We start from the raw sequence: 24,715 nt of genomic DNA, 5'->3' as shown, positions 1-24,715 counted from the left end.
TTTTATACATGGGGACACTGAAGCAGAGAGATTGTGCTGCAAGGCCAGTGGCAGAATTAGTCAGACTTGGATAACTAACCTGGTGCTCAGTCAACCTGAACAGGGGGTTTTGGGAAAATGCCTATCGGTGGTATACATTCTACCCCTTTCAGGTAACAAATATGAAGTGCTGTCAGAGTTTGAAGTCAAAGGAGGTGCTAGAACAGAGTGACAAATTAAAGAGCAGGAAGTCACAATTCAGAAGGTACTTAATGAAGTGGCTGAACTGTTAACAATCTCATTAAAATCAGCTGTTACCCTGAAGGGATGGAAGATCACAAATGTTGTACCTCTTCGTTTTTAAAGGCATTGATATGAACCTGATGTAAGATAAAATGGCTGAAACCATACCCTGAAATGGAATTATAAAACATCTAGATGGTTAGATGTAGTGGGGCATAACCAACATAACTTCTGCAAAAGAAAATCATGTTTCACTAATCTGTCTGAATTCTTTAAGCATTTCAACAAAATAAAAAGGTAAAGGAAAACCAGTTGATATAACTTGCTTAGACTTTTTCAAAAATCCTTTGACTAAGTAAAGTGCTGTTGTGGATTAGACATTGGCTAGAGAAGACTGAGGAACTTTAGACAAAACTAGGAGAATAGGCAGCATGATGGTGGATTACATTCATTGTTGACAAATGCAAGATAATATACATTAGCATTAATACTTTAAAGTATTGGTATATATTGCTGGGTTCCAAATATATATAATCACTCAGGAAAGAGAGCTGGGGGTCATTGTGGACAGCAAAATGAAAACTTCTGGCCAATATGATGCTGTGATTACCCCTTCCCCCAAAATGTTACAATGTGGGATTGAAATACTGAAAATATTGTAATGCCAGGTGTAAATCAGTGGTAACACACTATTCTAATGGTGAAGGCGATTTAGTTCTGGCCACCCTGCATCCAAAAGGATGTAGCAGCAGTGGAATGATTAGATGCAATTGTAAAGACTGGGTTTTACCGTAGAGAGGAAATGAATAAGAGGGGACATGACAAAGTTTTGCAGAATAGTGAATGGTCTGGAGAAGATAATTTAGGCACTCCTATTTACCATCTAAAATAATGCAAGAGCAAAAAATACATGTAAGGAAACTTCCCCTATAGGCTGATTATCCCATAATTTTTCTCTTGAAGGTTTCTTGCATGTTCCTTTGAAGCGTCTGATATTGGCCACTTTGTGAGACAGGATATGGAACTATATGGACTGTCAGTGTGATCCATTTTGGCAATTTCTATGTTCCGATGACTATACCACTTCTTTGCTGCTCATGTTCAAGAATTAGGTTCCCATAGCTTTACTTAAAAATATATATATAGATTTAATATTTTTCACTAGGACGTTTTCTAACTTAAATCATTCATTGCTGCTGCTGTGCACTTTACCTGCTGAGAGATGGTTCACAGCTCACAAGAATTCTTATTTAAATGTATATGAAAGCAAACCTAATCCAGGAGTTTTACTTAATAAACCTCTTCAAATACGTCTGAGGAATGATTTTGTTCCATGCAAGCTGGAATATTCCTTGCACTTAATGCACTCTCTTAAACATATATCAAAAGAAAATGAGAGCAAAACACTTAGAAAATTGGTCCTACTAAAACAGTTTTGTAACACGATCTTTTCATACAAGACTTTCAAACACTTCCCACAGTTATATGCATATACTCAAGTGTTAGAAACAGAACTCTATATAGAGTAATGCAAAGGCTGGTGCCAGGTTAAAAAGATAAGTATCATGTAGCGCTTTTGTTTAATCTAACACAGCTGCTGTCAGTTTCTAAGAAACTACATCAGTTCTGGCTCCTTGTGTGTGTGCACAGGCACTAGGCAAGAAGATCAAAATGTAACAGAAAAGGGCATTATTTAGAGCTGTCTGTTAGGGAAACAGCTGAATAAAACTGCTAAAAAAATGCTTCCAAAAATAGTGTTGAGTGTGCAAAAACAAATGATGTATTTTATTTACAATCTACAGTGATCCTTAGCAACAGTTAGCTTTCCTATCAAAAGAGAGGAGAATGGTAACCTTCAGAATGGGACCTGCCATTCATTTGTTCTGTACTAAATCATAATCTTGAAATCTATAACAGTCCTTTTAAAATAAGGCAATCATTTAGGTTGTAAAAGGTTAGCTTGTGGTACAGCTTTCAGTTAAAATCCAAATGATTTCCATATTTTTTTTTCAGATGTTTTTCACAACATTCAAATGTGGGGCAGCACATCAAAGGCATTACTTAAAAGTTTCTGTTGAAAGTCTTGTTTAAAATAATTGTCTGAGAAAACTCAAACTAAAGTGTTGTTTTTCTAAATAGCTAAAATATAACTCTGTTTAGAAGTTTGAAGAAGGCTTCTCGCCAACCCTCTGAGCAAGAGGAATCAGCTGCATCTGTAAGTGAATCCAGGTTCCCCTACTGCCCTCCTGAATGCATAATAAGTGTTGCTAAGATTTTTAAAAATGGCTAGTGATTCTGGGTGCCTCATGTTTAGGCACATATCTTGACTATGGATACCTTAAAGGTGTATAATTTTCAGAAAGTTCTGAGCAACCACATTGTGAAAATCTGGCCCCTTCAAGGTTGGGCGCACTCTATTTTGAGCACCTCAGTTTTTTGGGTGCCCAATTTACCAGTCATTTTTGCAATGATGCTCTTTAGTACCACTGTTGTAAACTATAGTGTGCTGGGCCATTTACTGTGGAATGGAGTGTTTTTTGTTTATAAGGGATGTATATTATATATTATTTATCAGAAATGCAACCTTTCCCTCAACTTTTAAACAAAAATAATCTAGTACTCGATTCTACAAACACTTCCTACAAAAGCTTCAATGGCAGTAAGCACTACGTCTGGTAGTGTTTGGAGGATTGGGCCCTGTTTGGAATATTTACATGATTTGGGCCTTTCACAGAGTAGCTGGTTCCTGTGAATAGACCAGGCCCAGCTCCTGTATCAGAGCAGGAGAGCCCAAGTAAGTTAATTAAACAAGGGCAGGGCTATAAAGACGTGTCAGAGGGCAGGAAGAGGAAGAGTGATTGGGGCAGCCTGTGCCTGGGAAGAGGGGGCTGGTGGTGGGGCTGTTGAGCAAGGGGCTAGGTGCCCAGAACGGTTGCCCTGGACTGGACCCAATGTTCCTGAAAAGAAGCAGAGCTGGCTGGGACTGGAAAACTGCAAAAAAACATTGTATCATCAAAAACCCTTGGGAGGGGTGTCTATGAAACCCTAGGGTAAGCTAACAGGCTGTTTGTTTGTTTTTATGTGCTTGTGTTGGTACAATAAACATTCTTAAAGAAGATGGGGTGGGGCAGCATGTGTTTGGAAGCTGGGGAGAAGCCCTGCCCTGTGACATATGGTGGAGAATGTGGGCACTTTGATCTGGCCTTGGTACAAAGGAAGAGTGAAGTGGACCTTTGGTGCCCAGTGAAGAGAGAGCCCCACCTGCAATACTGAGTGACCCCACACAGTTTGGGAGCTAAGGGGAAAAATGGAGGAGGTGATCTGCCTGTTAGTAATGGGGTTGCAGCAGCAAGACAGCTGTAATACAGTGGCAACAAGAACTGCAGCAGCAGACTCGGGCTATGCTCATGCAAATGATGGTGAACCAGCAGAAACATCGGGAGACACAATTTGCTGCACCACAGAGGTGGCAAGAAGCCCACTTTTAAGAACTGTTACATAAACAGTTGGAGTATGAGATGGCAGGCAACATAGTTGGTGATGGGACTGTAAGGTGGCTGGCCCCCAGCCTGGTGAAGTTGGGACCAGAAGATGAGCACAAGGCCTTCTTCCAAACACTTGAGAGAGTGATGAGGACAACAAGCAGGGAGGAATTGACATGGACAGCCTACATAGCACTATTCCTGATAGCTGAGGCATAGACAGTTTACTGGGAAGCAAGTGATGAAGAACAGGTAAACGCCTATCTGGTAGCGAAGGCAGCCATTCCGGACTGATTAGGGTGGAGTCCTGAGGCATATAAACACAGATTTCGAGTTGCTTCATTTCTGTGACGAGCACAATCATAGGTAGTGGCCCAGAAATTACGGGACCTTGCAGCCTGCTGGGTCTGCTCCAAAGACCAGCTCGATGGAAAGGATCATGGACCAAATTGTCCTGGAGGAGTTTCTAAAGGTTCTACCGATGGGAGCCAGAGCAGGGTAAGGCACTTTCAGCCGGCCTCAGTCAGGGAAGCTGTTGAATGAGCAGAGACTTTCTTCGAGGCTGAGGGACACAAGTGGCTGGGTGGTATGGCAAACTGAGGGAAGCTCCCTAGAGGGAAGACCTCAAGTGGCCAAAAGTTAGGGGATACACAAGAGCTCCAAGGGTCCCAGGTAGTTCTACAATTTAATGGAAACACTCCTGGGGGTAGGAAAGGGGGCCCCTTGGCATGCTTCAGATGTGGCCAGCCTGGGCATTTCAGACAAGAATGTTCAGTCTGTGTGTGAGTGTGATTATCTAGGTTGTTAATACAGCCAGTCGAGGGTCAGGGTCCATTTGGAAACTTTAAGGGGGCTTGGCCATACGTGCTATCAGTAGGTTGGGAGAAGTGGTGATTGAGGAACTCATAAACTCAGATTGTAGGTACACTCTTGTCAGAGAAAATGGGGTGAGGGTAGACCAACAAGGCAGACCAACATCTGCTGGTATGCATCTCATGTATCCAGGGTGAAACTCATGTCTACCCCACAGCAGAAGTTGAACTGGAGGTCCAGAGCTGGAGAACTCAGCTGCACATGGGTGTGGTCAAGGAGCTACCCTGGCCAACAATTCTGGGGAGAGATTTGATAGGTTTCTCAGCCTCCATGCAGCGGGAAGTAGAACAGCCCAGGATAGGGATGGTCTGGGGTTGACTGGAAAAGGAAATAAGGGGCTGAAAGCTGGAGTAAGGATGGTGAAGGGGGAGTGAAAAGGGAGCAGGCGACCACCCTCAAGGCCTGCAGAAGCAGCGTAAATCTTTCCAATAAGAATTAGAGGAGGTAAGCACTTATGGAAAAAGATTATTAAACAGTATGTTCAGAACAAAAGTTAGCCTGGGTTCAGAGGGAGGCTGAGAAAGAAATAGCAATGCTTAATCCTATAGCAAGAATTGGCCTGTCTCGAAGTAGAGAAAAGTACTAGGGAATGACAGGTTTCAGAGTAGCAGCCATATTAGTCTGTATCCGCAAAAAGAACAGGAGTACTTGTGGCACCTTAGAGACTTAAATTTATTTGAGCATAACCTTTTGTGGGCTACAACCCACTTCATCAGATGCATAGAATGGAACATAGAGGGCTTGGCTAAACTGGAGAGTTGCAGCGCTCGTGGTGGGTTTACAGCGCTGCAACTTAGTAACTGGCCACACCTGCAAGGCACATCCAGCGCTGCAACTCCCTGGCTGTAGCGCTGGCTGTACACCTGGTCTGCTTGGGTGTAACGATTGCAGCACTGGTGATGCAGCGCTGCTCATCAAGTGTGGCCACCAAAAGCGCTGTTATTGGCCTCCAGGGTATTAGGAGGTATCCCAGAATTCCTGTCCACAACAAACCAGAAGAATAGCTGGACTCCGAGCTCCCCGGAGCTACTTATCTAAAAAACAAACACAGCTGCTCTTTGCTCCAGCGAGCGAGCGGAGGCAGGGGAATTGCTTTGGAATGTTCACAGCTGTTTGCTTGAGGAGAGAGGGGAGTCCATGTTGAGCAGCTGCTTATGTGGTCTGAAGGCTATTTAGGAGTGCATAATTTGCATTTAGTGAATAAGAGGGGGTGGGGGAAGGGGTCAAAACTTTTAAAATGATTGCAGGTTGTCCTTAGAACTTGCAAGGCAGGGAGCTGAGAACAGTGTCAGCTCCAAAAATCCACTCTCTCTGTCTCCCCCACGCTCCCTGTCACACTCCACCCCACCCCCCTCTTTTGAAAAGCACGTTGCAGCCATTTGAACGCTGGGATAGCTGCCCACAATGCACCACTCCCAACAGTGCTGCAAATGTGGCCACACTGCAGTGCTGGTAGCTGTCAGTGTGGCCACACTGCAGCACTTTCCCTACACAGCTGTATGAAGACAGCTTTAACTCCCAGCGCTGTACAACTGTAAGTGTAGCCATACCCATAGTAAGAAGATATATATATATATATACACATACAGAGAGCATGAAAAAGTGGAAGTAGCCATACCAACTGTAAGAGGCTAATTAATTAAGATGAGCTATAGTCAGCAGGACAAAAAAAATCTTTTGTAGTGATAATCAAGATGGCCCATTTTAGACAGTTGACAAGAAGGTGTGAGGATACTTAACAAGAGGAAATAGATTCAATATGTGTAATGACACAGCCACTTCCTGTCTCTATTCAAACCCAAGTTAATGGTTTCTAGTTTGCATATTAATTCAAGCTCAGCAGTTTCTCATTGGAGTCTGTTTTGAAGCTTTTCTGTTGCAAAATTGTCACCTTTAAGGAGGCTGGTAGGAACCCAAACAAAGTCTCAATCCCAGCAGGATACTGTGAAGACCCAGACAGGCCTGAACAAACGGTAGAGGACCAGATAAGGGGCTAAGGGTGGAAGCAGAGCTTCAGTACAGGAAGGGAGACAAAAAATACCTATTTTTATGAGGGCTGTCAATCGCAGTTAATTCACGCGATTAACTCAAAAAATTAATCATCATTAAAAAAATTAATCACAGTTAGTCGCAGTTTTAATCACACTATTAAACAATAGAACACCAACTGAAATGTATTAAATATTTTTGGATGTTTTTCTACATTTTCAAATATATTGATTTCTCACTTTATATTATTTTATTACAAATATTCGCACTGTAAAAATCATAAACAAAAGAAATAGTATTTTTCAATTCATATCATAGAAGTACTGTAGTGCAATCTCTTTATCGTGAAAGTGTAACTTACAAATGTAGATTTTTTTTGTTGTATAACTGCACTCAAAAACAAAACAATGAAAAACTTCAGAGCCTACAACTCCACTCAGTCCCACTTCTTGTTCAGCCAATCGCTAAGAGAAACAAGTTTGTTTACATTTAGGGGAGATAATGCTGCCAGCTTCTTATTTAAAATGTCACCTGAAAGTGAGAACAGGCATTCGCATGGGACTTTTGTAGCTGGCATTGCAAGATATTTTTGTGCCACATGTGTTAAACATTCGTATGCCCCTTCATGCTTCGGCCACCATTCCAGAGGAGATGCTTCCATGCTGATGATGCTAGTTAAAAAATAATGTGTTAATTAAATTTTGAATGAATTTCTTGGGGGAGTGTGTGGAGCATGCTTTCAGATGTCTTAAAAGAGCAACACTCCAATGTGGAAACTACAGCACCCAAATCATCAAAAAAGAAAATCAGCCTTCGCTAGTGGCATCTGACTCAGATGATGAAAGTGAACATGCGTTGGTCTGCACTGCCTTGGATCGTTATTGAGCAGAACCAGCCATCAGCATGGAAGCATGTCCTCTGGAATGGTGGTTGAAGATGAAGGGACATCTGAATCTTTAGCGCATGTGGCATGGAAATACCTTGCAACACCGGCTACAACAGTGCCATGCAAATGTCTGTTCTCACTTTCTGGTGACATTGCAAATAAGAAGTGGGCAGCATTATCTCCTGCAAATGTAAACAAACTTGTTTGTATGAGCAATTGGCTGAATAAGAAGTAGGATTGAGTGGACTTGTAAAGTTTTACATAGTTTTATTTTGAATGCAGTTATTTTTTGTACATAATTCTACATTTGCAAGTTCAACTTTCATGATTGCATTATAGTACTTGTATTAGGTGAATTGAAAAATACTATTTCTTTTGTTTTTTACAGCACAAATATTTGTAATAAAAATAAAGTGAGCACTGTACACTTTGTATCTTGTGTTGTAACTTAAATCTATATACTTGTAAATGTATAAAACATCAAAAATATTTAAATAAATAGTATTCTATTATTGTTTAACTGTGTGATTAATCGTGATTAATTTTTTTTAATTGCACGATTGTGATAATTTTTTTAATTGCTTGACAGCCCTAATTTTCATGGCTCCCATCCTGAAAGCTCTGGAGCTTGCAGAACAATTAGAAGTCATGTGACGCATGTTACAGAACCCCAGGCATGAGAGAGAGACCTGTGATTCACTCAGGAAGAAAGAGGGTGCTTAATCTTCATGGTCAATGAATTTGCAACTGAGTTAGAAACTCTGTGTGCAGACACTGAAAAACTTGTGGGTGCAGTGAGCTCGAAGTCCAGGTGGAGAAGATGAGATTGTATATTGACTGTGCCATGCAAGGCTGAATATGAGACCCTGGCTCTATTGCACTGGACTCAGAAGGATGGGGATTAGGGGTTTAGTTCTGTGAGACTGGGTTAGGGTCCATGGGACTTGGGGAACCTTCTGTGCTCTCTCTGTTTGTGTAATGTCATATGGTTGGTTTGTTACGTTAAATAAATGCAGGGAATGTTCTGGTTGGTTTGGGAAAATTTGGGGGTCAACCTTGATGGGGAGCCCTAGAGTATTATATGGAACCTTTTCTGAAATGTATTTTGGCCTTGGGTGGGGATGAGAGAAGCCCAATAAGGCATCTCACAGGTCGATACAAAAAAACAACAACAAAGCTTATTTTCTCTGAAAAGTGGGGAGGTATATTACAGGGTAGCTGGTCCCTGTAAGTACACCAGGCCTAGTTCCTGTGTGTCAGAGCAGGTGGGCCCAACTGAGCTAATTAAAGGGGGCAAGGCTACACCTGGGGCTATAAAGACCTGTCAGAGGGCAGGAAGAGGAGGAGTGATTGGGTCAGGCTGTGCCTGGGGGGAGAGAAGCTAAATCCTGTGGAGGGGCCCTGGAAGGTTGTCCTGGACCTGTTCCAGAAAGGGAGAATAACTGGCTGGGAGTGGAAGAAATGCAAGAAGCTGGATCACCTCCCGGGAGGAGAGGCTGTGAAACACTAGGACAAAGGAAGAGCTACAAGACTATTTCTGTTTTGTTTTACTTGTTTGTATTTGATCTGGACAGGCCTCTCTTTTGGCTGGCTTGTCCTCTGTCCAGTACTGGGACAACACTGGATGTTGTTTTGTCCGGTATCTGATGGGGGAATGCCTTTTTGAACAGTGCATGGCTCTGCCCCCACTGGTGTGACTCTGCACACGTGTGAGGTCAGGCTGATGGGGGCAGGGCAGTGCACCATTGAAAATGGCATCCCCTGTGTAGCAGGACCTTGCATACACCATGTATGGTCATGCTGGTGGGGGGGCAAGGTCATGCAGGCAGGGGTTGGCCCACGCTGTTCCCAGAAGTGCCAGAATGTTGGGTATTTTGGGAACATGTGAGTGGTCACCATAGTTTTGACAATAAGACTTCTTAAAGGAAGCTGAGTGGGGAGAGTGTGTTTGGAAGCTGAGGAGAAGCCCTGCCTTGTAACAGGCGCCTTTGGGCTTTAGAGCAGGGGTGGGCAAACTTTTTGGTCTGAGGGCCATATCTGGGTGGGGAAATTGCATGCAGGGCCATGAATGTAGGGCTGGGCAGGGGGTTGGGGGGCAGGAGAGGGTGTGGAAGGGGGTGTGGTGTGCAAGAAGGGACTCGGCAAGGGGTTGGGGTGCAGGAGGGGTGCAGGGTGTACAAAGGGGCTCAGGGCAGGGAGTTGAGGTGCAGAAGGAGGCACAGAGTGCCATAGGGGGTTCAGGGCAGGAGGTTGGGGTGCAAGGTGCGGCAGAGGGCTCACGGCAGGGACTTGGGGTGCAGGTGGGGTGTGGCAAGGGGCTCAGGGCAGGGAGTTTGGGTGCAGGAGGGGCATAGGGTGCGGCAGGGGGCTCAGGGCAGGGGTTTGGGGTTCGGGGTGTGGGCTCCAGCCTGGCACCGCTTAAGTGGAGCAGCTCCGGGGTGGCAGCAGTGTGCAGCCGGGCTAAGACAGGTTCCCCAAGCCTGCCCTGGCCCTGCACCGTGCTGCTTCCAGAAGCAGCCAGCACCACGTCCCTGTGGCCCCTGGAGAAGGGGGGAGGCAGAGGGCTCCACGCACTGCCCTTCCCTTGCCTCCCCCGAAGCTCCCACTGGCCGCAGTTCCCCATTCCTGGCCAATGGGGACTGCGGGAGGCAGTGTCTGCAGGTGAGGGCAGGCCAGATCCAAAGCCCTGCTGGGTGGGATTCAGCCTGTGGGCCATAGTTTGCCCACTCCTGCTTTAGAGATTACTAAAGCTAGTTCTGCATTTAAAAGAGTGGCTTGCACTATGCTGTACATTTGCTGCTTAAGCTTTCAACTTGTAAACCATCGAGCATCTTCCACTAGTGTGAAAATCTTTTCTCATAGTTGTGGGTGAGTGTTGGGCTGGTGAATCGGGAAATGTTGATAGCTATGATGTTTCACATCTGGAGATCTGGTTTTAATTTAGCTTTCAGCCCTATGCACATTCAAGAGCTTACTAGTAAAAATAATTCTTTCCATAAAACTCTGCTCTGTCATGGTTTGGCACTACTCACTCTCTCTGCTTAGATGAGATTCAGGATGAAGATAAACAATATCTTGAACTCTTCCTATAGTTCAGGGGTCGGCAGCCTTTCAGAAGTGATGTGCCGCGTCTTCATTTATTCACTCAGATTTAAGATTTCGCATGCCAGTAATACATTTTAATGTCTTTAGAAGGTCTCTTTCTATAAGTCTGTAACATATAACTAAACTATTGTTCTATATAAAGTAAATAAGGGTTTAAAAATATTTTAAGAAGCTTCATTTAAAATTAAATTAAAATGCAGAGCCCCCCGGACCAGTGGCCAGGACCCAGGCAGTGTGAGTGCCATTGAAAATCAGCTTGTGTGCCGCCTTCGGCATGCGTGCCATAGGTTGCCTACCCCTGCTATAGTTATTACTAAAGAATGTTCTAACTAGCCTCTGAACTACAAAGTTAAAGACAAATTCAGCTTCTTGTGGATGGGGATTCCTGAGATGGGATGAAAGCATATAGGGATGATCAGGTACTCCCAAATGTGAAGCACTTGGGGGGGAGCACAATAGACAAGGTGGAGGGGGGAGGCACATCTTTGTTTTGTCATTTTTGGGAATGCCAGCTGTGAAACTAGAAAGAGAGTTGAGTTTTAAGCAGGGGACTGAGAATTAGGCACTTTGGAAGTCAAATCCCAGAACAGACATCAACTTCTGGGGCTTTCATCAAGTCTCTGAACCTCTTTGCCTCAGTTTCCCCAAATGCTGTAAGGCCAATTACTGTTTCTTCAGCCGTGAATAAAAAGTATGATGCAGTACTGACTTCACACCGCTCTAGAAAGGCTCATTTCCTGAAGGCGGGGAAAAACGACAACTCCCATCGTTCAAGGAATTTGGACTGATTTGAAGTGTGAACCAGGGAGCATAGGTCCATCCATGCTAGTACTTCAAAGCCTTCCATTTTGGTTTCTCTAAAATATCTCTGCCATTTCATTTTTGTTTTGAAAAACTGCTTTTTCCTACCCCCAGTTCTTCCACCTCATTAACTCATCTGTTCTATCCTCTACTTGCTCTTTACCGTTCTGCACCCCCAGCCCAAAACCTGCTTTGCGGCAAGACCCAAGCTATTCTGATTGGCTCTTCTGTGTCAGATTAGACTGAAATATCAAGGGAAGCAGTAACAGGGTTGACAAATGGAGATTGCAAATAAATCTGATTTCATCGATTCCAAAGCCAAAAGGGACCATTATGATCACTAATCCAAACTCCTGTATAACACAGGCCAGAGAACTGCCCCTAAATAATTCCTACAGTGTATCTTTTAGAAAACCATCTAACCTTGGTTTGAAAATTGGTAGTGATGGAGTGTCCACCATGATCCTTGATAAATTGTTCCAATGGCTAATTACCCTCACTGTTAAACAATTGTCTTATTTCCAGTCTGAACTTGTCTCGCTTCAACCAGCCATTGGATCATGTTATACCTTTCTCTGGTAGATTCAAGAGCCTAACTATTAAACCTCAGTTCCCCATGTAGGTACTTGCAAGCCGTAATCAAATCGTCCCTTAGCCTTCTCTTTGTTATGTTAAATAGACTCCAGAAGCTCAATCACAGTCAGGCATGTATTCTAACCTTTTAATCCATTCTTGTGGCCCTTCTCTGAACCATCTCCAATTTATCCACATCCTTCTTGAATCATAGGCACTAGAACTGGACACACTATTCCAGTGCCAAATACTGAGGTAAAATAACCTCTCTAATCCTGCCTGAGATTCCCCTGGTTATGCATAACATAAGAACGGCCACACTGGATCAGACCAAAGGTCCATCTAGTCCAGTATTCTGTCTTCCAACAGTGTCCAGTGCCAGGTGCTTCAGAGGGAATGGACAGAACAGGAGTTTTGGAGTGATCCATCTGTCACCCATTCCCAGCTTCTGGCAGAGCCAAGAGCATTAGCCTTTTTGGCCAGTGTCACACTGGCAGCTCATGTTCATCTGGTAATCGACCCTCTCCCTCCATCCAAAAAAAACAACAACAAATCTTTTAAATTTGATCACGTAACCTGGATTAAATATCAGAGGATGGGGGGTAGGGGCATTATTCATTGTTCTGGAATGTCTTGCTAGGGATCCAGCATTATATGTCTGATGGTCAGAAGCAACCAGGGCAGGCTAAAGGAAAAAGGCTCGGTGGATCAATAAACTGAAGATGATGCCCTGTGTCAGGGACCCAGCATGTTGTTCGAGGGAAAGCTGAAGATGTATAAAGACAATTTCTAATTCAAAAACTGACTGAAATGGGAGAAGCTATGGAACAGTCTGAGCTGCTGTACAGCCAACTCTACTTTCAAGATCAAAGGGGTACAGCTGCAAGCCTTTTTGTTTACAGAGCAAGTGGGGGGCAGCTAATGTTTGCTGATCTTCCTGCAAGGATGTGTGCCCGGTTTCTTTACAACTGTAGCAGGATGCCAGGTCTGAGGGAGAGTGAGGAAGGTTCTAGACAAACGCTGCACTGAAGCAGAAGAGACAGAGTGGCTTGAGGGATAATAAAATTTCTTGCTCAGTGTTGGAAGAAAGTGTGCCTTTCTGTGACTTTTTTACCATTGCCACATGACCCTGAATTCCCTTAGGAGAGTGATTCAAGTAATGGGCTAAGTTCTGACTTGATTTTCCCCTCCTGGATAGGCTGCATAATAGGACCAAGTCAAGCAGTAAAGAAGTGTTTTTCATGGGTGCTTACTCATGCTTCCTAATTCACACTGGTGGGATACGCAGCTGATGCCCCAATACCAGCATGTTTACTATAACTGATGCAGCACTGGGTGGAAAGGGTCAAGGGCATGGCAATGCGAGTCAGGGACAGAATAAAGCAAAAACCCTGATCTTATGATTCTGAAGTGTGTGATTTAACCACTAGACAGTTCTTTGCAAGTTCTTTATGCAGCAGCACAACGTAATACACAAAACAGGCACTAATTTTGAACATGTAGAGGTGTCTGAGTTTTAAGCAAGTGGGACTAAGCAGCCCAACCATGACACTTTGTACTGCCATAATAAAGCCTGCTCAGAGAAAGTTATACTTTTTAAAGGGTGGGTTCAAGTCTTTTTCATTAGTATTCACAAACCATCTAAGAGGGTTTCATCAATAGGGAGAGGAGTGAATAAACTGCACATTTGTGTGGGGCAAAGATCACAGGGGAAATTGGTGCTGAAGATTCCAGGGAAGCATTTGTGTACCATGCTGCAGCAAGGTTTCTATAGTGACAGTCAAACAGTCCACATTCATTTTAAGGCCTTTGTACTGAGGATAATGGGCAGCTTGAGAGAGGGAAAATCCAAGAGCAGAGAGTTTGTAAAGTGTTGGACCTCAGAATAATGTCCGTGACTAATTGGCTTTCAATTAGTGCTCCTGTCATTGTTACGGCAACTTCTAACCACAACACAAAGCACCTATTTTTGCCACTGACCAAATTTTTAATTTTTTCTTGTTTAATCCAAGGCTAGCTCTAGGGAATTGTTTGGCATCGTAATTATAGATTCCTAACTGCTTCAAGGCAGATTCTTAACCATATTGCCTAAAAGAATGCATGTCTCTCTTGTGTGTCTGTGTGTGTACATAACAGTATATGTTGATGTGAAAATACTATATACTTTCAGAGGTGGGAAAAACAGAAGGCATTTTTGGTTTTGTAAAGCTAAAATTAGGACTCATCCTGCTACCATTTTATCCAGACCTTCAAAGTTCAGTGATTTCACAGAGTGGTTTTAGTTCTGGGCATCTCTAATAGGGAAGGAACCATACCTTTAAGAGATTATGTATTACCACCATATATTTATAGCTTCTCAACACGTCAAGCAGTTCAAATACTATGGTATAGCTTCATATTGGAGCTAAATAGGTGCGTGGTCTGTCAGGATTCCCTTCCCCCTCCCACATTCTTAAAAGCCCCAAGAAGCAGTGCCTTTCCTTCCAGCCGAAATAGCACAAATGTACCTGCCACAGCCCATCCAGAGTGATCCAAACATTGTTCAGAGGGTTATGAGCTGATGCCCTCCACTCCCTGAGCATGCTGTCCCCGCAGCTCTGCACTCTTCCAAATCCCAGCCTCAAGTTCCTTCCACTTTCACGGTCCAAAGATGGCCAAAAGTTTTCTTTAAACCTCTGTTGCATCCCACCCCAAATAAACAAATTAAAACCTTTTATGCTAAGTTTTAGTCTGTCTTTTAGGGCCAAGTTTTAAATGCCTAAAAATAGGGCAGTGTTTGTTTTTAGCAGTCTTTGATGCAGTAGCTATAATGAGGGAGACTAGATGTCTTTGAGTTTTAATGATCTGTGAATAAAACTGTCACGAGGGGAAATATGGTCTCTGAAATAAGGGTCATAATTCTGGGTTGTCTTTGTTATCTTCTGCTTATGCTAATTTTCTTGCTAATTAACACAGATTAACATAAGCAGAAGAAAACAGAAAACTCTGTCATTCACAGCAGGGTTTGAATAGAGTGCAGTCAATAAGGCATGGGGGCCACTTTACAGAAAACTCTGGGGAAAATGACCTTGCTGACTGCAACTTTTCTTGCTCAATCGTTTTACTTGTCTGCATGTGCCTTCAGGTGAGCAAATGTAACAGGCTGTGCTGACACGTGTGATAGCATAAAATAGGAGAATAATCATACTTTGCGCTCTTGTAGCTCTCTACATATTGAAAGGACAGAGAGTCGGAGGGGGGAGCGACTGGATCACGTCACACGAGGTACGGTACGTCTACACAGCATTTTGGAACGAGCCTCCCAGCTTGGCTTGACAGACTTGTGTCAGCCGGGCTCATGTGAGTGCTCTAAAAATAACTGAACAGACAGCTCTTTGAAGTTGTGGCTTGGCAGGGAGCTTGGGCTGTCAAGCTTAGGGAGGGGATTGGCTGCCCGATTGAAATGACATTCTTTCCCAAAACATATAGGAGTGAGTGGTTGACTTTGCGGGGACAAGGTTAGCCTGGTTCCTGCTCGCTGGCCTTTTTGGATCAAATGTTAGAGTGGCAGCCTTTGGTTCATGAAGGTCCCAGATCAAGTCTCAGCTGTAACATGCATGATGCCCTCAGAGCAAATGTAGCCACCAGATGGGGGTATTCTGTTAATTGGGCTCTAATAGCTATAACCACCAGCTGGCTAATGTGGAGTCATCTAATAAGGGAGAGTCTTATACTAAACCACTTTGCACAGCATAATGAAATTGCAGTGTAGATGTGAGTCATTTATTGTCCACAGTAGCATCTGCTAAAGAGCAAAAATGGATTGATTTGAATGTTTCCATTCCCAAAGATACATTGTCCGTAATGCTCCTGCCTCCCTTGTTGCAGAAGTTGGATACTGAGTAGTGAGGAAGGCAGGGGAGAGAGAGGATGATCTCATGTTTTAGGCAGTTGAATGACACCCTGGAGAACTGGATTCTATCCCTGCCTCTGCCTGCCAGAGTTTCTTTGTGTTGCTGGACAAGTCACGTAAATCACACTTTTCACAAGTGGTCACTAACGGTATTCTTCATTTGGTGGGTGCCCAGTTTGAGACCCTGGTGTCTGATGTGCACTTACACTTGCAACAGAAGCCAATGGGAGCTGTGCTTTGAACATGTGAAGTGCTATATAATACTTATTACTTTGAAAAATCAGTTCCTAGGCATCTTAGATTGGGGATCTGCAATTAGTGGGCACCTTTTTTACTTTAATCTTTATGTCTCAATTTACCTTCTGTACAATGAGGATAATTATACTCCTTTGCCTCACAGAAGAGTTACAAAGATAAATTCATTAATGTTTGTGAAGCCATCAGATATTATAGTGATAAGCACCATAGAAAAACCCAGGAGGAAATTAATATAGTTGCTCCTTCCATGAGCACCATCCATCTTACACACTGAATGAGGCAGGGGTCATGTAGGAAAAAATAGCGTGTTCCTGTTATTAAAGACTGTATCAAAATGCATACACACTAGGGGGCCGAATTAAGGTTGCACAGGCTCCTTAATTCTGGTATTTCCTAACCTTTGGGGGCTGGAATTTGCAACTTGTTTTTTTTTTTAATTGTAGTTTTATCACAGAAATGTAGAGCTGCAAGGGACATGAAGAGGTCATCTAGTCCAGCCCCATAACCCCACCCTGCGCTGAGGCAGGATTAAGTATACCTAGACAGGTGTTTGTTCTTTAAAATCTCCAATGCTGGGGATTCCATAACCTCCCTAGGTAACCTGTTACACTGCTTAACTACCCAAAGCTTTCCTTCAGTTCTAATCTGACTCTCCCTTGCTGCAAACTAAGGTGATTACTTCTTCTCTTACACGTGGTGGGACACCATCTTCTTTTACATATTTGAAGACTGTTATCATGTCTGCCTAAGCCTTCTCTCCTCTAGAGTAAATGTGCCCAATTCTTTAAACCTTTCTCATTGGTCTAAACCTCTTATTTTTGTTTGCTCTCCTCTGGATTCTCTCTAATTTGTTGGCATCCTTCTCAAAACATGAGTGCCCGAAACTGGACACAGTACTCTAGCTGAGGCCTCACTAGTGCTATATAGAATGGAACAATTATCTCCCATGTCTTGCATATGAGACTTCTCTTAATGCAACCCAGCATATTTACCATTTTTTTTCTTTTTTTCTTTGGGCAGCAGCATAACACTGTTCACTAAATCAATTAACTATTTATATTATATACACCCTCTGTGTGTGAGAGAGAGTGAGAGCATGTGAGCGTTTAGCACTGATGAAAGGTGCCAGACTGACAAGCCTATTGACTGAAATTCTTTATCTGTAGCACAGATATAGCACCAAGAGCAACAGTGTAAACTTTCCTGTGCTCCATTGTGGCTCAACACTGAACTGAAGGAAAAACTTTTAAAGATGAAGATAGTTCAGTCTTTGCGATTATTCAGCCCTTGGCCTGCTTAGATTGCCAACAAGATTGTCCGTTATTATTATTAAATCACTTATTTATAATATTTAGTTTAAAGACTTGTGCTGTTTAATGGAAGATGTATTTAATAACTGTCATACAACCTGCTACTACACTAAGCAGAGGTGGTAATTTTGGTAACCTCTGTACTTAGATGTGGTTAGAATTTGTATTGTACTGTGGTGAAATTTTGAGTATGTATGTAGTGAAATACACTGCTTTTTAAAAATCTGATGGATAACAGTGACTACATTGTCTTGGATGAACGCCTATCATTGCTGAATGGTCATTTATATACTTCTGTCCCTTTAATGAATTATTTTATGACATTACAGAAGAAATACTTTCCAGATATTGTTCGAGTGGAACAAAATATTCCAGTGCCACACCCTGCTAGCTAGAAATTCAGATAGTCATACTGGAAGTCTGTGAGTTGGAGTTGCACAGTGCAGTTTTAAGGGAAATTGTAAATATCTCTATTCTTAAGGAACACCACTCACTTGTAGAACCCTTGGCATGAGCTCCCTAAAGCTTGCATAACTTCTCCCAGAGGTCCAAGCCATAAAGGTGGACTGAAGTTTCTTTCTTGTCATGGAAATGGAGCTCATAGGGTACAGTGCTCCCCTTTGTGTGCTGTTCCCACCAGGGCCAGCTCCAGGCACTAGCCAAGTAAGCTCGTGCTTGGGGGGGCAGATGCCAAGGAGTGGCATTCTGGCTGCCCTTTTTTAAAATTTTTCTTTTTGGTTTGCCGCTCAGGCTGCCCTGTAGGGGGCGGCGGCGCAAAGGAGGGTAGCGCCCTGCAGCAAACTCGGCAGGGCAGCCTGCGTCCTTCCCCCCCCAGCCAACCGGAGCAGCGCAGAGCCCTCCCGGCAGGCGGTGTGACAGGAGGGGCCGTGTGGCAAGCGCCCCCCTGAAGCCCTGGCCACCCTCCTTCTCTCTCTCTCCCCCCCCCGCGCCCTCCTCCGCCCCTCCCCCCCGCTAGACTGGGCACGCACTCCACTGCACGTCTGCAGCACAGGGAGTCCCCCTGCACCCTGGCTCCGGCTGCCCTGCAGGTTGTTTTTTTTTCTTCCTGCTTTGCCGCTCCGGCCGCCCCACGGGTGTTTTCTGTGTGTGTGTGTGTGTGCGCGCGCGCTTTGCCACTCTGGCCACCCCGCAGGCGTTTTCTCTGTGTGTGTGCTTTGCCACTCCAGCCACCCTGCAGATGTTTTTGTGTGCGTGTGTGTGTGTGTGTGTGTGTGTGTGTGTGCGTGTGTGTGCGCGCTTTGCTGCTCCGGCCACCCTGCAGGTATTTTCTGTGTGTGCTTTGCCGCTCTGGCCACCCCACAGGTGTTTTCTCTGTGTGTGTGTGTGTGTGTGTGTGTGTGTGTGTGCGTGCTTTGCCACTCTGGCCACCCCGCAGGTGTTTTCTCTGTGTGTGTGTGTGTGTGTGTGTGTGTGCGCGCGTGCGCTTTGCTGCTCTGGCCACCCCGCAGGTGTTTTCTCTGTGTGTGTGTGTGTGTGTGTGTGTACGCGCGCTTTGCCGCTCTGGCTGCCCCGCAGGTGGTGTGTGTGTGTGTGCATGCGCGCTTTGTTGCTCTGGCCACCCCGCAGGTATTTTCTGTGTGTGCGTGTGTGTGTGCTTTGCCGCTCTGGCCACCCCACAGGTGTTTTGTGTGTGTGTGTGTGTGTGTGTGCTTTGCCACTCTGGCCACCCTGCAGGTGTTTTCTGTGTGTGTGTGTGTGTGCGCGCGCTTTGCTGCTCTGGCCACCCCGCAGGTGTTTTCTCTGTGTGTGTGTGTGTGTGTGTGTGTGTGTGCGCGCGCGCGCGCACGCATGCTTTGCCGCTCTGGCCGCCCCGCAGGTGGTGTGTGTGTGTGCATGTGCGCTTTGTTGCTCCAGCCACCCTGCAGGTATTTTCTGCGTGTGTGTGTGCTTTGCCGCTCTGGCCACCCCACAGGTGTTTTCTCTGTGTGTGTGTGTGTGTGCTTTGCAGCTCCACCCTCCCCCCCCACAGTTTGTTTGTTGTTTGTTTTTTTTTGCTTGGGGTGGCAAAAAAGCCAGAGCCGGCCCTGATTCCCACCTAAGATCTAGGAAACTGAGTTTCCTCTCTGTTGTTCAGTCAGTGCATTGGGAAAACCATGGTGGATCACTTATGTCCACTCAGTGATGCCACAGAATACATGTTATACTGATGGTTTCACAACTGCCCCAGAACTCCCGCCCCCTGCCCCCCAGAGCCTGTGGATTGCCTGTGGGTTTCTATGGCAGGTTCTACTGACACTAGCATTGTGCATGCTAGCTTGTCATGTTGAGTAGGAGCTGCAGTCTGTGGCTTGTCTGCACCTCAAGAACAATACAGTATATTTTGCATTAAAATTATACAGAATGTTCTTTGTACTGTGTTTTTCCCAGGGTATGTCTACAGTGGAGCTGGAGGTGTAATTTCCAGATCAGGTAAACACTTCATGCTAGCTCTGATTGAGCTAGCGTGCTAAAAATAGCAGTGTAGCTTCAGCAGTGCAAGTGATAGGATGGGCTCGCTGCCTGAGTATGTACTTAGGGTCTTGGAGGGGATCATACTCAGGGCAGCTATCCTGTCACACCATTGTGGGTACACTTCTATTTTTAGTGCACTAGCCTGGTCAGAGGTAGCTGGAAATTGCACCTTCCAGCTCCAAGGCAGACCTACCCTTGCTGCAGATATCAAATCCTCCCAAGTTAAGTACACTGTTCTGAGGGGCAGACAGGCTTCAGTCAATATGGAAGACTACTAGATTGGCTTCACTGACCACTGACACTTGTTTTGAAATCAGTGTCTGCGTTCTTATGACTATATCAACTGAGTTTGAGCAAAGTCTCTCTTTCCTGCAGAACTTGACGATACTGGGCTATCTTCCCTCAGGTCAGGTTGGCCATGCACACATTTGTCGAGGACTCTGTCCCAGCAATGGGAGGTGGTTGGAAGGTTCATTTCAGATCAGCATCCAAAAGTTCATACACTTCTCCAAATGACCAGAAAATATTAATCTGCAGAATGGGCTGGAGAGCTCATAGGAACAAGTTCTCAGGTGGGACCTGCAGTACTTTCTTCTTCTGGTCAGGCTGGATATACCATGAGAACAACATCTATAGCCATTTTTTAGGCTTTCACTTTCAGTCTAGTCCAGAAGCAGGAAGAGCCAAGGAAGTAAAAATAAAAATCTCTTAATTTTAGCATTTTCCCTTAAACTTCAAAAAAGTTTCAGCTGAGAGGGTTCAGCTGAGAGGGTTGCAGTGAGGGTTCAGGATTTTATCTGAACAAGTTGCCCTACCCTTACTTTATATCAGTACAGGTCTCCAATTACAGTTGAGGTGTCAAGGCACTACTGTAATATTGCTGCTAATAATAAACTAGTAAGTTAGTGGATTTGAAAATTCCCAGTCAAGATTGGGGATGGGGGAAATCAGCAATGACCAAAACTTGCATTTGTTCCAGCAGGTCCATGAAATTTGAACAGGACGGTGCAGTCATAGAATCATGGAAGATTAGGATTGGAAGAGACCTCAAGAGGTCCTCTAGTCCAACCTCCAGCTCAAAGCAGGACCAACACCAACTAAATCATCCCATCCAGGGCTTTGTCAAGAGGGCCTCCATCTCTAAGGATGGAGATTCCACCAGCTCCCTAGGTAACCCATTCCATTGCTTCACCACCCTCCTAGTGAAATAGTGTTTCCTAATATCCAACCTAGTCATCATATCCAAATTAATTTTGTTGCTTAGATTATTAGTGTGACTACTAATTAGTTCCTTCTAGGAAGGCCATAACCTAAAACTAATATCTAAAATAGCATGCCATCCTAAAACACTGGGATTGCGACTATAACCAAGATGTCTGATATTAAGCATATCATTAAGATAATAAACAAAAGGACCAGAGCTTTTGCTTTTTAGAAGTCCACATCATTTCCTCCTGCCTCTGTTTGTAAAGCAAACAAAAAGCTGCACATATCCTATATGTAGATTAGATGTGTGTTCTTTAACTGCCAGCGACTCTCCTGTTACCACTAATGCACTAATCTTGCAGGGTGCTGGCCAGTAGAGGATAAGTGTCTAATGAGTCTTTTAACATCTCCTGTACCTAATATATAAATAAATGTTTCTGGCTAAACTGGGAATGTGTACTCTTCAATCAAGTGGGGACCATATTATGTACAACTCTAGGAGCCTTAAAAACATCGATTAAACATTATTTAATTATAACCCTGCTTTGTGTGTGCAAAACTGCAGCTATGGCCAACAGAGGCACAACATAAGGTAGTGCCAGCTCCTTGGCATGCTCCCCCTTCATCCTCTGTGCTAGGTATCGCAGAGTTAGGACTCCGTGAATGTGAAAGTGTGGAATAAGATGATGGCTGCTCTTGATAGCAGCATTCTTCCCTCACACACCACAAGACCACCTGTTGAAAAGTAACGCTCACCAATTATGGCAGCTAAGCCTTTGGAAAAGAATACAGACTTCACATTCCTTAGAGGAGCTGCATTCACTGATTTCTTATAGCTCCATATTTTAAAAAGCCTCCAGAAAATAAGACCAAAAACCTGTCAGATAAATGGCCCTTGTATTGTGCTGAGTCCTCCACGGGCTGGTCATCTTGGTGCTAATGCTGTGTGGATGCCCAAAGTGCAAACAAGGTGTGTAGTTATTACAGGGCCAGATGGGAAGCCTGGATTATTCTTGTCATTGCCAAAGACTTGCTATATGATCAGAGGCAAGTCACAAATCCTCTGTGCCTCAGATTCTCCATCAGGAAATAGGAATAACAATTAACCCATGATGTTGTGCAGCTTTAATGCACTAATGTATGTAAAGTGTTTTTAGATCCTTGGATGGAAATCTCTACATAACTGCAAAGTACTGTTATAATACTAAACCTGTCTAATTAGACAAGCCTCCTTTGCATTTTAGCTCTGCATCTGCTGTTCTGAGGCCTGTGTGAAATTAGGGTGGATAAAAATCAATTTAAAAAATCAGATGCTTTTTATTTAAATCAGATTTGTTTGGTTTAAATTAAATACAGGCTTATTTTTTTAAAAATAAGCCTATTTAAAATTAAATTTAAAATTGACAACTGATGCCAAGACCTAAACTTACTAATATATTTAATTTAGATTACTTTAATATACAAAATAATATTAAGCAAAACATGTTTGCTGCCAAGTTTGAAAGAAGGTAAGACCACTGAAGTTGTGGAAGTCACTAGCTAGCCACCTGGAACCAGAGTTTGTTCAAGTGCTAAACCGGCTTTTGAAAGCAGTTGCTTCTTCTGCAGGTGCAGAGAGAATATCTTCTTCATTTTAGTTTATTCAGCTAATTCAGTTCAATGACTAGTTCCTTCAAAGTTAAGAAACCAATTTAGAGTGGAAAAGCAGGAGAACCTTTTCTTTTCCAATTTAGGAATAATAATAATAAAAAACAAAACAAAACAGGGGAGATGAGATCTACTAGTTCTAAAATCTTGAAATACATGGTGACTAGAAATAATCAGTTCAGTTTAGTAATTATAGGCACTTCCTTTGTTTAATAAATCAGTTAGTTTTAAATGCAAAACATGTTTTATAAACTTTTTGCTTATGTTTCCAGCACATTTAAAGTATTTTGATTTAATTAAAAAAATTAATACATTTGTTCTGCATTTTTAATTGCATTTGAATGTCCATCCAAATAGTTTGGCACAAATCACAAGTAAAAAATTAATCTAGTAAATAAGAACTGCATCTAACATAATGAAAACATAAAAAAATAAGAATCTGAAAAAATGTAAGAGGCTATATAGTTGCTTAAATACATAGATATAGTGTACCCTCCTGGTTAGCAAGAGACTAATGTAAAGGTTCTATTTAGGCTATAATATAAAGGCTAGTGTAGAAACTATATTTAGTTGCAAATCACTGTATTTTAATGGGTATCAGGCAATGACAATCAACTTCTTCAGGAAAATAACTAAAAAGTACAAATGCACGACATGATTAAAATAGATGATTTAAATCAAGGTTTCCTGCTTGCCAATTAAAATCCATGATTTAAATAGCTTTGATTTAAAGCAATCCACTGTTTGAAATAGTTTAAACTTTCCAGACAGCAGCCTGGCCCCCACTCTACTGCTCCTATGCTAGGTTAATCACAAACAATTGCACTTGCCTTTACTACAATACTCAAGTTGAATTCCTGCTAACCTTTATATGTTATGTGCCAACGAATTACAATGGAGATCTGAAAAATACTGCTTATTCTTCCCTCTGTGCTAATTATGATCCCACCAGTCTAGCTGTGTTTTATCAGCAATTATATCCCTCTCCCAGTTGATCTTTTAATGGTCATGCAGTTGAACTAGAAACATAATGTTGCGATTGTTATGTTGCAGAGTGAAAACACATACAACATTACGTTGCCTGATACATCTCCCTAATACAGGGTCGTGGCCCCATATTATACTTTGTAGTGCTTTGTCTAGACTAGTTTTAAATATCTCTGTTGATGGTTCTATTTCTCAATCTAACAAACCTCAGGGCTTGTCTACGTGGTATTCTAGTCTGCACCAGAGGGCTGTAAATTGTAGTGTGCACTGGTATGTCATGCACTTTCTGGTCTGTGTGCACTCTGCTGGGGCACACTAAAAGTTCCTTAGTGCTAGTTAATATAGTCCTGTTTTGAATAGTACTATGTTAACGCTCACTAGGGAACTAGTATATGCCAGCAGGGTTCCTAGGGGCCGGTTAGTGCATGACATGCTAGTGCTCAATACAGTTTACAGCCTTCTGGTGCAGACTGAAGCACTGTGCAGACAAGCACCCTATGTATGAATTTATTTCTTATATCCATCTAATATTTTCCCTCTTTCAACTCATTACTGTTATGTCTTATAAATTAATAATAATTCCTAAATAATTCCTTTGCCTGCTAAGGCCCCAATCCAGCAAAACACTTAAGCAGGTGTATAGCTTTAAGGACGTGACCCACTGAAGTCAAATACATATGAGTTAATTTTGCTTCATGATGTCAATGGGACTAATCGTGTCTAAAGTTACGTGCCTGCTTATGTGCTGTGCTAGATCAGAGCCGTGGGCCCAGATTTTTAAAGATATTAGGCACCTAACTCCCTCTGGTAGTTAAACACCTAAATACCTTTAACTACCTGGCCATTCATGTTTACATCCTTCAAGTAGCTGATCTTATCCAAATTCAGACTGTTTGTGCAAATTCATTTGCCAGCTCTCCTCAAACTCTTCTCTTTAGACAATGGATTTCAGTTTTCATAACTTAATATATTGCACACATTTATATGGTGCCCACTGGTAGGTGGTTCCACA

At 43.3% G+C, this 24,715-nt stretch overlaps 1 protein-coding gene across 1 annotated transcript in view; it reads right to left on the bottom strand.

The window, feature by feature from the left end:
• The window catches only part of EFCC1 (EF-hand and coiled-coil domain containing 1), a 93,162-nt gene that overhangs the window by 20,231 nt on the left and 48,216 nt on the right, over nucleotides 1-24,715 (bottom strand). The gene's annotated exons all lie outside the window — the stretch shown is intronic.

The sequence above is a fragment of the Gopherus flavomarginatus genome, chromosome 6 (genome assembly GCF_025201925.1).
Source record: "Gopherus flavomarginatus isolate rGopFla2 chromosome 6, rGopFla2.mat.asm, whole genome shotgun sequence".
Lineage (NCBI taxonomy): Eukaryota > Metazoa > Chordata > Testudines > Testudinidae > Gopherus > Gopherus flavomarginatus.
This window is presented reverse-complemented; position numbering and strand designations above follow the sequence as displayed.